The sequence below is a fragment of the Tachyglossus aculeatus genome, chromosome X4, assembly GCF_015852505.1.
Source record: "Tachyglossus aculeatus isolate mTacAcu1 chromosome X4, mTacAcu1.pri, whole genome shotgun sequence".
In the NCBI taxonomy this organism is placed as follows: domain Eukaryota; kingdom Metazoa; phylum Chordata; class Mammalia; order Monotremata; family Tachyglossidae; genus Tachyglossus; species Tachyglossus aculeatus.
Genome location: NC_052098.1, coordinates 15,673,512 through 15,688,485, shown reverse-complemented (window position 1 = coordinate 15,688,485; position 14,974 = coordinate 15,673,512).

The following is a 14,974-nucleotide window of genomic DNA, read 5'->3' as shown; positions in this document are numbered from 1 at the left end:
TGTATACAGAGCCCTGAAATCAGCTCTTGGGATAGTACGATACAACAGACTAGATAGATACGTTCCTTGCATACAAGGAGTGTACTTTCTAGAGGGGGGGATGCATTAATATAAAGAAATAAATTATGGGTATGTGTGCAGGTGCTGTGGAGCTGAGGCGTGGCTCAGTTGAAAGAGCCCGGGCTTTGGAGTCAGAGGTCAGGGGTTCAAATCCCGGCTCCGCCAATTGTCAGCTGTGTGACTTTGAGCAAGTCACTTAACTTCTCTGGGCCTCAGTTCCCTCATCTGTAAAATGGGGATTAAGACTGTGAGCCCCATGTGGTACAACCTGATCACCTTGTATCCCCCAGCACTTAGAACAGTGCTTTGCTCATAGTAAGCGCTTAACAAATACCATTATTATTATTATTATTATTATTATTATTATTATTATTATATCATGAGCTTGAAGGGGACAGATCCTGTGCAGGTAGGAACTCGTCATGGTCCAAGAGTCCCACGGGCAGTGCCTTGGTCACCTCAAAGAAGTAACATGGCCTAGTGGATAGAACAAGGATCTGGGAGGCAGAAGGACCTGGGTTTTAATCCCAGATCCCCCACTTGTCTGCTGTGTGACCTTGGGCAAGTCACGTAACTTCTCTATGCCTCAGTGACCTCATCTGTAAAATGGGGATTAAGACTGTGAGAAGCAGCAGGGCGTAGTGGATAGAGCACTGGCCTGTGGTGTCACCTTGGACAAGTCATTTTTTTCCTTTTGCCTCAGTTACCTCATCTGTCAAATGGGGGTTGAGACTGTGAGCCCCACGTGGGACAGGGACTGTGTCCAACCTGATTTGCTTGTGTACCCTAGCACTCAGTGCCTGGCACATATTAAAGTGCTTAACAAATGCCATTAATTTTAAAAAATATATAGTTCCCCAAACTGGAAAGTGATACCAGGAAGCTGGATCTAAATTTGAAAATTTTGTCCCACAAATGAACAGCAGATGAATTCAAGAATAAAATAGTCTGGTACACTCATGCGACTGCATGTTGCTGGAGCAGTTGTAGAGGACATTTGTTGATGTTCAGTTAATGTTTGAAATACAGTTTCTAATGAGCAAGGAGGGTTTCCTGTTTCAGAGGACTTTTAATATCATGGTGCATTATGGAGCAATAATTTAATCTTAACCACCTGACTACTGGAGAGTAGAGTTTTTATCTCACTGCTGCCAGGAGTTTGTCCTGACATTCCACTAATCTCAACAGAGACCAGCAGCAGGAACAGCATGGGAGTTACAAACAGGGTCAGCTACGAGGAGGATTCTGTCTGCCCCTCCTTCCCGGATATTGATGATTCCACATCTCTTTCAGAACCCGATGCCTTTTACAAGGGGACTGTTCTCTCCGTTGGGTCACTGGAGAATGTTTAATGAAACTGACTTCCATCCTTAAGAGTCAGACAACTCAGATAATGGCAGAGCAGTCAGTAAGGAGAAAATGCCACAATTCCCTCCCCGCCACTGATCTGCTTGAGGGTCTCTGACCAGTACACGCAATCGTCCATCCCTCGGTGTCATCAGCTGTAAAGTCGGAAAAGATACCCCAGACAGCAGGGATTCTCACCTGATGTTAAGGGTCCCCCCTAAAAGCTGAGTGACTTCAAGGTAGCTTTCCACAAGAGGAGACCTAAACAGTGAGAAGAGAGCAGAGGAGAATGAGACCGAGATGAGAGAAAATCAAAAAGTTGGATGGAAAAAAAAATCTGTGAGGGACAACCTGGGTACAGTAGTTCCTCAAAAAATCATGATTTACCATTTCACATACAGATTGTGCAAAGGTAGAGGAGGATTTGCATGTGAAGTGAATGCTTTGGGAAAATCAAATCAAAAGAATGAAAAAGGCAAGAAGAAAAATCACAAAGAATTGTGAGAGCTGTGCACTTCAGTGACATTGTAGGGGAACTACTGCATGTTGTTTGTGATATTGCCTCTGTGGCCCATGAAAGCCAATTTGATAAGCATCCGAGTTTTATGGGAGATTGGCTTTCCCTTACCGTAAACTACTGCATTTTGGCATGCAGCATCCCGAAAAGCAGTACTAAAGCATCAAAAGCATGCCATCTGCCACCTTTACAGACCTGAGTATACAGGCTATGGGGAGTTTGGTTCACGAATTCCAATTTTGCTAGTAATGTGCTCTCTTAATAACATACTCTAGGCTTTAGAGATGGGAAAGGTAGAAGAGAACAAAGTGATTGATAAATCACTCCTGCAAATCAATGCAAATGAATGCAAAGGGAAGACAAGAGTCACATGAAAAAGATACTGTTTCTGAACACTCACTTAAATTGGATTAATTCTCATCGCTGTTAAAAAGATGACAAATACCTGTTGGTTAGGGATAATTGGAGGGTTGGTGAAAATGTGGTTTAGAAGTGCCTTGAGATCCCAAGGTGTGGTGCAGTAGATTTTAAAAAATGTAATCTTCATAGCCCAAACACAGTTTGAGCACCAATGTGAGTAGATTAAAAGAAGTTTTGTGAAAATTGTAAAAAGACTAGAAATTAGTGCATACAATAAGTATTTGAGGAATTAATACAGTTGCCCTGTGTTATTTGAAGCTGAATGCAACTGAAATGTTCATGTAAATCAAATGGAATATTCTAGCATCTCAAAACTATGTGGAGAGCTGTTTTTCTGGATAATTTTTGCATGAAGATTTGAAGGCATTAATCTCTCCTCTCTCTCTCTCGGCTGTCCATTCAGATTCCTTCCGTGTTTCTCAGATCACGCTTAAATATTTCCTTGGTAATAGACTAAACAAGCCGGTGAAAGGTAGGGCTGAACCGACTCCTTCCTGCCCCAGCCATGTGAAGGCTTTGAGGTAGGGCACTGTTTGAAAGCCCAAATCAAATTGTCAAGTGCAAAGCTCTTGGAATGGCTTAGCCCCCAATTTGGAGGGCAAGTGCATAATTTCTGGAGTAAAATATCACTTGCCAGGGAAATTCCTGAATAGATTTAAGCTTGGAAAATCATTTTTCAAGATACCCTTCAATTCTTCCCAAGACAGGTACACTGTTTAAATGAAAAGAACTGTGAAGGCCTTAGTGTAGTCTAGTGAGGCATAGCCTAACCTGCTTAGGAAATAGTCCCATCCCCACCAGGAGACTATAGTATTTCATGGCTAAAGAAATATAGCACATACTTATTGCTCCAAATAAGATTGTTTGAAAATGGATAGAGAACTTTCCTGGGTTAGACTTCCAGGAAAACTTTTTTTTTTTATTAGGCCAGAGGGAATGCACAATGAAGTATCACCTGAAAAATTTAAGGAAGAAAAGAAAAAGGACAAAAGGCCAATCCTCACTTGAAGGCCAAACAAAAACAGTTCCACCTGGGTGCTTCTTGTGGGCAGGGAACGTGTCTATCAACTCTATCGTATTTTACTCTCCCAAGTGCTTAGTACAGTGCTCTTCATACAGTAAATGGGGAACTTGAGCGGGGCTCACTGAAATCTGTGAAAGTTTTGTCCAAGCTTGCATTTTTTTAGAAATTAAAGATTGGCAGTTTACCTTTTTTTTTTTAAAAAAAAATCCCACTCAGGTTTCAAGCAAACTCCCCTCCTGTGGGGTTTTCTTCTTTGAGCACCATGAGTGTGCCTTTTTACATCCTCCACTTGGAATCGGCCATAAAGTTATGCTGGGGGGAGAGGGGTGACGAATTCCTGAGGTGCCTCATTATTTGAACTAAGCATTGATCAGAAGAAGTTTGGTTATTGCATTACCTCCGCCCAGCCCCTTTCTTTGAGCAAAGTTGGACCCTCTCTGCTCCTGGTCGCTGAGAGGGGTAGTGGTGGATGGTGTCCATTGGAGGGCAGCATAGACCAGAGGCTAGAGCCCCTGCAGGAGCCAAAACCTTTCGGCCACCCCAGCTCGACTGACTGAAGGGGGATCAGCCACACATCCCAGAGAAGATGGATTGACGGTGTATTCCTGGGTTTGCTGGATCCGAAGCGCATCGTTCCAATGATCTCTCATCCAGATCACCAGCAGGGGTCTGGGAGTGTTATACTGGCAACTTATGGGGAGGTAGTGAAACTATGTAAGATTGAGGAAGGTTTGAGCAGAGGTATAAAGGGAAAGGAATGGTGTTTGGAATTTGGGATCGGGAGGGAAGGGGGTCCTCAGTCCTTTCTTGGGGACAGGAGATTTAGGTAGGTGGGACCCCCTGAGAAGGCCCGCAGCTCTGACGTGTTACAAAAAGCTGGGACTTCTAGTCTCCTAGAAGCAGCTACACATGTGCAAATGGATCATACATTTGGAACCAAAGCAGCCACCGTAGACCTCAAATGCCAAGAAGAGGCAGCCCTCCTCTTCCATCCCATTCCCAGGCAGATTTCTTTTCCCCTGTACCAACTTTGCCCACGAGTCACCCTGAGCCCATATCGCACTCCAGCAGAATTGGCTGTGTACAGATGTGCCTGGCTCTGCTCTATCCCCCACGGCATATAGCAGGGGTCCCATAGAAATATTTCTTTAACAAGGTCATCTACAAATACAACAGCTATATATGTGTACACATACAAACACGCACCTATACACACTCAGGAATTGGGCATTGATCTAGGCCAACTACAGGTGCACACCCATTCATTCACTTGTGTTTCTTGAGTGCTTACTGTGCACAGAGCACTGTACTAAGCGCTTGGGAGAGTACAGTATCACAGTAAACAGACACATTCCCTACCCACAGTGAGCACACTTGCAGATTCAGGAATACAGTCTAACTTTTTTTATGGTACATGTTAAGCACTTACTATGTGCCAGTCACTGCACTAAGCACTGGGGTAGATAGAAGCTAATCAGGTGGGACACAGTCCAAGTCCCACAAGGGACTCACAGTTTTAATCCCCATTTTACAGATGACAGAACTGAAGCGCAGTGAAGTTAAGTGACTTGCCTAAGGTCACCCAGTAGACAAGTGGCAGAACTGGGATTAGAACCCTTGTCCTTCTGACTCCCAGGCCCGTGCTCTATCCACGAGGCAGTGCTGCCTCTGTAACTGAAGGAAGACATCTAGTCACTGTCTTTTATGATTCATCAAAATTGATAAGAGCAATGCACATCTTCAGAACTACTGGATAACATAAAAAGATTCGAGCAGGGATGCCAGAAGCTCTCAAGGTCCTGCATCTTCATATCCAGCACCTAGAACCAGTTTCAAATTCAGATTTGGTTGGTCAGGGTCTGGTTGACTTAATACTTTTGAAAGCAACACATAGATCAGTATCCTATTGTCACTGAGAGTTGTTTATTGAATGCCTCCAATGCCAACGCTTAGTACAGGGCTCTGCACGAAGTAAGAGTTCAGTAAATAGTAATTATTGACTGATTGATCGCATGGCACTGTTCATAGCCTGGGGAATTTACAGAGGAAGAAAAGGCCTAGTCCCTCCCTGCATTTAAGGCAGGAAAGTCAAACTCTCTGACAAATGAAACAGTCAGTTTAAGTGATGTAGGATCCTGCCTTGCTTTGTTCTAGACTGCCCTTCTCCTGCCTTCCTATAGTGCTGCTCTCTTCTTCTTTTTTTTATGGTCTTTGTTAAGTGCTTACTATGTGTCAAACACTGTTCTAAGCACTGGGGTAGGTACAGGTCAATTAGGTCAAACCCAGTCCCTGTCCCGCATGGGGCTCAAAGTCTAAGTAGGAGGGAGTACAGGTATTGAATTCTCATTTACAGTTGAGAAAAGTGAGGCACAGAGAAGTCAAGTGACTTGCCCAAAGTCACGCAGCAAGCAGGTGGCAGAGGCAAAATTAGAACCCAGGTCCTCTCACTGTCAGGCCCGTGATCTATTCACTAGGCCAGGTTGCTTCTCTTCTCCAACAGAAAGAAACTGCACAAGGTGATAGTGGGGTGGGGCAGACCTCTAACTCCACCCCCACCCCCAGGAGACCTCCAATGTTGCTGTATATCTTTCCGAAAGGGCAGCTTTCTCCCGCTCCTTCCTTCCTTCATGTATTCTCAGATTTCTTGCCCTTCTGTTTTCTCCATTCAGATTCCAGGGTTTTTCCTAGCCCTTACTCTGTCCTCCTAGATATCGTTCAACTCCTTTACCCAGTTTCTGTGCAGTTTCTCTGGCCTAAACTGTGAGCAAGTAGGTCTAGCATTATCTTAGCTAAGCACCTCTCCTTTAAAGAGCATTAGACATTGAAAAGCAAAATTTTTCCACTAAGTAGCGGTCAGTTTTTTGGGGTGAGTCCTAGTAATGGATGGGGAACTAAGAAGAGACCACATGGGGATGGGGAAATTGGGAAAAGCAATGTGGTTGAGTGGTGACCAATCAAGTCACCTCCACTAATGGAAAGTTTGGGGAGATTTTCTGTGAAATGGGGTGTGGCGAAGGTGCCTAAGATGTCCTCCAAATCTGTTTTATAAAGGGCAAAAACAGATTTAGCAGAAAACCTTTTATCAAAGAAGAATAGTTCCAAGTCTCTAAAGTTTATATAGTTAATCATTTTTTCATTGCTATTCGGGGGCTTTCCCATTAGCCTTACAAAAATACTTTTTTCCATAATTCACTAACAAAGGCTTCAAAAATGAGAAAGGGTGACTGCAAGAGAGCGAGAAAAGAAGGCTAAATTGATTCATAAGAAGCCAAACTGTGGGAAGATCTCACTATTTCTTACACGACCAGTGACTGAAAATGTGTCAGCAAGCATGGGCTTTTCTTGTCACAGGCAGGAGCCCAACAGAAATGTGTAAATTAAAGAAGAGAGTATTACTGAGACTGACTTGCCTATTGTTCTGAGGGCTATCAGGAGTCAAATGAAGCAGCAACTTAGCAATGAAACCATGTGCTATGGGGTGCTTCTTAAATTCTTGGTTAAGCAAAGAACTATATAAAGCCTTATTCCAATAACACTGGGCACATTGACACTGTAATGGGTAGAGACAATAAAAATTAGTGGAGGAAGATGTGTTTACATAAAATGCTCATGTCCAGAACTCACAACAAGCCGTATTACCCCCAGGTATTCACAGGTTAAGAAATCTGTTGGTAAGGCAATAACTGCAACACAATTAAAATTTAATACTAGCCAAGATACAGGCTTCCTGATATTTATTCAGTTATTGTAAAATATTTTACAGAATCTCTGAGAGAATGCATAATATTTTATAGGAAGTTTAAAGTCAAGTACTAGGGAAATACGGTCCTGATCTTATTTTCCAAGATCAAATGCTATAGCTATAAAAAACTGTGTAGGTTGTTCAGCTGCAGGAGTATTATCCAGGAAGTAGTTTTGCATCATTTTTAAAGAATCATCTGGCGAAGGTTTTGGGTGGGGCCATTCCCAGATTTTGGTAAGGATGAATGTAATAGTAGTTTAGAACAGTGCTTTGCACATAGTAAGTGCTTAATAAATGCCATTATTATTATTATTATTAGTTGAATAATAATGATATTAATGGTGTTTATAAAGGGCTTCCATCTCAGCTGGGACTCACAATCCATTTTATTCCCATTTTCAGATGAGGAAACAGGGTACCAGAGAGGTTAAGTAGTTTGCCCAAGGCAGCACAGTAGGCTAGTGGCAGAGCGAGGACTCAAACGTCTCCTTACACATAGTCCCATGCTCTTTCCACTAGACCCTGCTCCCTTCCCTGATTGGCTATTTTTGTAAATTTTTTAAAGCATGCTTCAGAGTCTTATAAAAGAATAGACAGAGGCCCCATTCAATCAAATGAAGAGATAAAAGTGCTAGCTCACTGAAGCAGTACGGCTAGGTTCAAACTGGTTTACACTAATTTCATCTGTTCGGTTATCTTGTAGCTATTATTCATTTGAGCTGTGTCATGTCATAAAAATTAGTGTTTTATTATTCAACTGCCAATTGAACAACAGATATTCTTAATGAGGTTGCTTTATCTTGGGCCACACAGTTTTATAGACTCAGAAAAGTATTACATGAAAGGGCAAGATGAAAAATGATGTCGAAGGGGCAGAAACATTAATTTCATACACAAATAAAGCCATGAATATTGTTGATATGCTAGTGATATCTAGTACTGTGGGACTTCAGAAAAAAGTGGACATAGTTGTTCAACATCAACTCTGTTGTATTGTACTCTCCCAACTGCTTAGTACAGTACTCTGCACACAGTAAGCACTCAATAAACACCATTGATTGATCACTTAAAACAGCCACACCCAAAAAAAGCTTTAATCACAAACTCTAATATACCTTATTTCAACACATGTATACTGATAAATGCATATGGTTGGAGACAAAATGGAAATTCAGTATCTTAAAATAAACTGAGAGATTCTGCTCAGAAATGGGACAGATTAAAACCATCTCTAACGGAAGAGGACAGATTGGAGATTGATGTAGAAAAGAAATAGTATTGTCTTAGAGCAAAGGAGAAGAGATTGATAGATTCCTAAAGGATGGAGGAATTCATGATTGAGAGGTCATAATGACTTAGAGGCAAAGTTTAGGTTGTGAGAGAGAACCATTATGAATGTTAGAAAGCTCAAGAAGAGTTAAATAGATGTGTGGATAATTCTATGATGTCAATCAGAGGAAATGTTAGGGATGTTAGATGGTAATATTCATAACCATAAAAATGGTTGCCATGGAGCACTGTTCTTCCAAGCATACTCTTTGTACTGTCAGAGACAGAATTCTGTGCTGGATGGATCATTGGCCTGCCCCATTGTGATGTTTTCGGGTAGGACATGCAGTTTTTAGTACCAGAATTCCAATGACAAGAGCAATTTGCAGTTGGGGTATGGACTTCCTTGAGGCCTCATGCAGACATGCCCCAAGACTGTCTCAGAAGTTTGTTGCCACCATCCCATGGCTCTTAGATTTGAACCCTTCAAACAGCAGGGGAAGTATCTGGGGTTGAGCTTGCCCATTAGTGGTATTTACTTAGTACCAACTCTGTGCAGAGCACTGTACTCAGAGAGTACAGTAGAGTTAATAGACATGATCCTTGCTTTCAAGGAACTTACTATCTAGTCGGGGAGACAGACACTAAAATAAATTAGAAGTAGGAGTTGTCGACCAAGCTTAGCGGTATGACTAAATACTACAGACAGGAGTTTTGAAAAATGCCAAAAGTCACACTCTTTCCTGTAATAGTGAGTCTCCATATTGGTAGGATCCACATACACAGGTAACTCGGGAATACTCTAGTTTTCAATGGATAACTGGCCATGAGCTAAAGTTGATATTACAATGTCGATCAAGGCTTTATGGTCCGATGAAGGCAGGTGCTGGATATGCTTTATTTCTGAGAGGTCTTTTCCTCATGAGGCAGCCAGACAATTAATTTCTAGGAATAATCCTTCCAAATTTTCCCAGGAGTATAAGCAACTGCACAATTCCCTGAAACTTCCTCACTGGTCTGCTTTTAATAATGATGGTATTTGTGAAGCGCTTACTATGTGCCAAGCACTGTTCTGCTATTCTTGCTGTTGTTTGGCTCTGGTCTGTCTAGTGAGGCAGAAGACAGCTGTGTATACATTTTGTAGGGATTGGTCTTTTATCCCTATTGTACTTCCCCAAGTGCTTATTACCGTACTCTACATGCAGAGGGTTCTCAGTAAATTATGTTGATTGAATGATTAGCTTTTCCCCTGGTTTTTACAAGAAAACAGAAAAGGATTTGGGGGGAAAATGAGGAGTTCTGTTTTGGACATAGTGAGCTTGAGGTGCCAGCAGGACATCCAAGTAGAGATGTCTTGGGGGCAGAAGGAAATGCAAGATTTCAGAGAAGAGGGGCAGTCACAGCTAGCAAGGTATATATTATTACTTTTAAAAAATGGTATTTAGTAATCACTCATGCCAATCATTGTGCTAAGGGTGGGGTAGATACAAGATAAATGCAATCAGACACAGTCCCTGTCTCACGTGGGGCTTACAGTCTAAGAGGGAGAGAGGGAGGTTTTTTATCTTAATTTTTCAGATGAGGAAATTGGAGAACAGAGAGGGGTTTTGGTTGTGGGGGAGATGGGGGGACGTTTATTGTTTTCTGGTGTGTACAGTTATTGTTTTCTGGTGTGTGTTAAGCGCTACGTGTCTGGAACTGTACTAAGTGATTGGGATACAAGCCAATCAGATAGGACACAGTCCCTGTCCCACATAGGGCTCACTTTACAGATGAGGTAACTGAGGCACAGAGAAGTTAAGTGACTTGCCCAAAGTCACACAGCAGACAAGTCTCAGAGAGCCGTGACTAGAACCCAGGTCTCCTGACTCTGTCTTGTGCTCTTTCCACTAAGCCAAGCTGAGAATTATCCACCTATAACTGAAGCCGAGAGTGGATGAGTTGCTCAAGGGAGTGAGTGTAAATTGAGAAGAAAAAGAGACCCAGAAAAGAGTCCTGAGGGACACCTGCAGTTAGGGAGTGTTGAGGCAGAGGAACCAGCAAATAGACAAGGAAAGATTGGCCAGAGAGGTAAGAGAAAAAGCACAAGAGATTTGTGTTTGGGAATGTTTCCAAGGAAAGGGAGTGGTTCACATTCCCTCTAGACTGTAAGCTCATTATGGGCAAGGAACATGTTTGCTAACTCTATTGTAATCTCCCAAGTGCTTAGTACAATGTTCTGCACACAGTAAGCGCTCAGTACAGTGTTGAAGGCAGCCGAGAGATTGAGGAGGGTTAGGACAGAGTAGAGGCCTTTCGAGCTGACAGAAAGGAGGTCACATTGCTTCCAATGCAAGGTGGCAAAATGCATCAAGAAGAAATAGTGGCTTCTCCATTAGCAGTTAAAAATTTTGAGAGTGAAAAGTGTAGCATCAATTTTCAGGAAAGCAGATTAATTTTAAAATATAATTGAAGAAGATCCAAATATAGAGAGGATTTCAAAGATGCGTAGAGGTATTTAGGAGCCCGCCTGCTACAGGGTGCTTTATGAAGAAAAGAGGTCTGTTGTTCACCTTAAATTGGAGAAACTTCACGAAAATTGAACCCATTCTCAACAAAATGAGCTCTTGCTTCTGCAACCTCCTTCAAAGACTCCTAATCATATTACAACCCATTTATTGTTTTGATGCTATGCTTTGAATTACTTTCATAAAGACTAAACCCCACTTTAGTGACATGTATTATTGTAATATTTAGCAAGTAAAGGAATTTGATAATTATGGTATTTGTTAAGCACTTAATATATTTGCACAGAGGCCTTCCCCAGCTAAGCTCTCATTTCCTCTTCTCCCACTCCCTTCTGCGTCCCCCTTGCACTTGGATTTGCACCCTTTATTCACCCCACCCTCAGTCCCCCAGCCCTTATGTACATATCTGTAATGTATTTATATTAATGTCACTCTCCCTTTCTAGACTGTAAGTTCCTTGTTGACAGAGAATGCGTCAAGCAACTCTGTTATATTGTACTCTCCCAAGCACTTAAGTACAGTGCTCTGCAGTCAATCAATCAATCGAGTGTGTCAAACACTTACAAAGTGCCAGGCACTGTGCTAAGCATTGGGGTACATACACTACAGTTGATCACAGAGAGAGTGCCTGTCCCTCATGGGGCTCACAGTCTAAAAGGGAGGGAGAAAAAGTATCTACTCCCCATTTTACAGATGAAGAAACTGAGGCAAAAGAAGTTAAGTGACTTGCCAAAGGTCACACAGCAGGCAAGTGGCAGAGCCAGGATTCAAACCCAGGTCTCCTGACCCCCAGCTTTGTGCTCTTTCCACTAGCTACGCTACCTCTCTTTCGGTATTCTCTTCACTTTTGATATTACGAATACAGAGTTTCTGGGATGGATCTTTAGTTATAACATGTAAGTGTATGGGAAAATTTATCGCATGATAAAGGTATTTACGCTAGAGCAATCTTTTCAAACATAACTTGGTCAGTCAATAACTTGGGAAGCAGCATGGTCTAGTGGATAGATCATGGATCTGGGAGCCAGAAGGACCTGGATTCTAATTCCAGTTCTGCCACTTGTCTGCTTCACTGCGAGCAAGTCGCTTCACTTCCCTGTTCCTCAGTTACCTCATCTGTAAAATGGGGATTAAGACTGTGAGCCCGGTGTGGGACATGGAATGTATCCAAATTGCTTAGCTAGTATCTACCCCAGCACTTAGAAGAATGCCTGACACATAGTAAGTGCTTAACAGATACCATTAAAACACCAATGAATAGTATTTATTGAGCACTTACTTTGTACAGGGCATTGTATTAAGTGCTTGGGAGAGTAATAATAGTAACAATAATTATGGCATTTGTTAAGCATTTACTATGTGCCAGGCACTGTACTTAGCACTGGGGTAGATACAAGCAAATTGAGTTGGGCACAGTCTCTGTCCCATGTGGGGCTCACTGTCTCAATCCCCATTTTACAGATGAGGGATTTAGAGAATCAGCATGGCTCAGTGGAAAGAGCCCGGGCTTTGGAGTCAGAGGTCATGGGTTCAAATCCCGGCTCCACCAACTGTCAGCTGTGTGGCTTTGGGCAAGTCACTTAACTTCTCTGGGCCTCAGTTCCCTCATCTGTAAAATTGGGATGAAGACTGTGAGCCCCCCGTGGGACAACCTGATCACCTTGTAACCCCCCAGAGCTTAGAACAGTGCTTTGCACATAGTAAGCACTTAATAAATGCTATCATTATTATTATTATTATGAGGGAACTGAGGCCCAAAATAGTGAAGTCCAAGGTCAAATAGCGTGGGTTTTCCAAGGTTTTTTGTACAGTTAAAGTAGTTCCTTGTGGATTTTCTCCCTGGAACTACTTCCCTTTATACTCTATCCAGGGAAAATCTGTGCTGAAAATCCCCAAAAAGCAACTTAAATTGTACGAGAAAATTGCAGAGAACCCTGTCTCCCCTTCTCCCCTAACTCCAAGTTCACCACCACCTGGGTTGCCATTCTCCAGGAGACACTGCTGTGGCCAGTTAAATGGTTTAAAACATTATTTATGTTGCTTGTAGATGTGTTGTGAAATTTTCTTTTACTCTGGTTGAATGTGAAAAAGCTTTTCTGCCTTAAATATGACAGAACCCAGCCGAGGCATAGACTGACTAAAGTATTTCATGCCTATGAGCATAAAATGTGATATTTCAAGTTTCTGTGGGAGTGTAGATTCCTTTGCTGAGAAGCAACTCTTTTAGAAGTGCAAATATCTCACAAAAATTAGACCAGGCACTTAGCCTGAATTGTAAAAGACTACTCCTCTATACATCTTCCGTTTGTATTGGAATATGAGGTGTGTTGATAAGCACCTAGTACTGTGCTCTGCACACACTAAACGCTCAGTAAACATCACTGATTGACAGATTGATCATTCCCAGTGCTCCAGTGGCATCAACCCAATACCACTTTTATTAACACTTATACATTTAATTCTTATCCTCAAATCTTACGTAGAGGTATACATTTTTGTTATACTTTTATTTGTGAAATCTAATGTTTATTCATCTATTTCATCTTGATATATTTATTCTACATTCTGCTATATAATTATTCTTCCTCTGGCTCCCAACTTGTAAATTACTTTAGCTGTTTATCTAACCCAGTGGGATTCGATCAGTGGTACTTGTTGAGTACTTACCATGTGCAGAGCACTGTACTAAATGCATTGATCATGTGTCTTGCTTCTGTTGTAGTGAGTGTAGTATCCTTATCATCTTTATCAATACTTATTGAGTGTCTACTGTCAGTGAGTTGCCTGAGTTTTCTTGATCAGATTGTCTTTTTTTTTTGGGTCTGTCAATGCCTCCTTAGACAATTAGGAACATAATTCAGGGAAACTTTCAGGTCTGTATATGATATACAGATCTTTCTCAGTGTATGAGGTTTTTCCTGATCCAGGCTGGTACAAGGGTTTGGGTCTGCAGCCTGATTATCAGGCAATTTCTCTGTGTAGAATCAGCAGAGTGATCCATAACCTTGCCGGTATGCATGCATTATGTGCATTCCAGAGAGCACGGCTATCGGCCTCTGCCAATTTCTGGCTGAATTTTTGGATGGCTTTCTCAAAGACTTCTGATGAAATCTGCAGCATTTCTTGGGCAAGAAGAGTTTGACAGGCAAATCCTAGCTTCCAGATTTCTTGGGACCTTAGACAAAACTGAAAAAAAGAGTGATGGAATCTGAACCTATATACACCAACGGCCTCTACTCCATCCTAAACCTCCTTGACCTCTCAGCTGCCTTGGACACTGTCGACCACCCCTTTCTCCTGGAAGTATTCTCCGACCTCAGCTTCACTGACACTGTCCTCTCCTGGCTCTCCTCCTATCTCTCTGGCCGCCCATTCTCAGTCTCTTTTGTGGGCTCCTCCTCTGCCTCCCACCCCCTAACTTTTGGTGTCCCTCAAGGTTCAGTTCTGAGTCCCCTTCTATTCTCCATCTACACCCACTCCTTTGGGGAACTCATTCACTCACATGGCTTCAACTACCCTCTCTATGCAGATGATTCCCAAATCTACATCTCCAGCCCTGATCTCTCTCCTCCTCTGCAGTGTCACAATTCCGCCTCCCTTCAAGACACTTCTACTTGGATATCCTACCATCACATCAAACTTAACATGTCCAAAATAGAACTCCTTATCTTCCCACCCAAACTCTCTCCTTCCACTGACTTTCCCATCACTGTAGACAGCACCACCATCCTGTTTCACAAGCCCATAACCTTGGCATTTTCCTTGACTCCTCTCTCTCATTCAACCCACATATTAAATCAATCACTAAATCCTGTCAATGCAACATCCACAACATCGCTAAAATCCATCCTTTCCTCTCCATCCAAACTACTGCCACGTTAATCCAAGCAGTTATCCTGTCCCACCTTGACTACTGTATCAGCCTCCTTGCTGACCTCCCTGCCTCCTGTCTCTCCCCACTTCAGTCCATTCTTCACTCTGCTGCACAGATCATTTTTCTACAGAAGCATTCAATTCATTTTTCCCCATTCCTCAAGAACCTCCAGTGGTTGCCCATCCACCTCTACATAATAATAATAATGATGGTA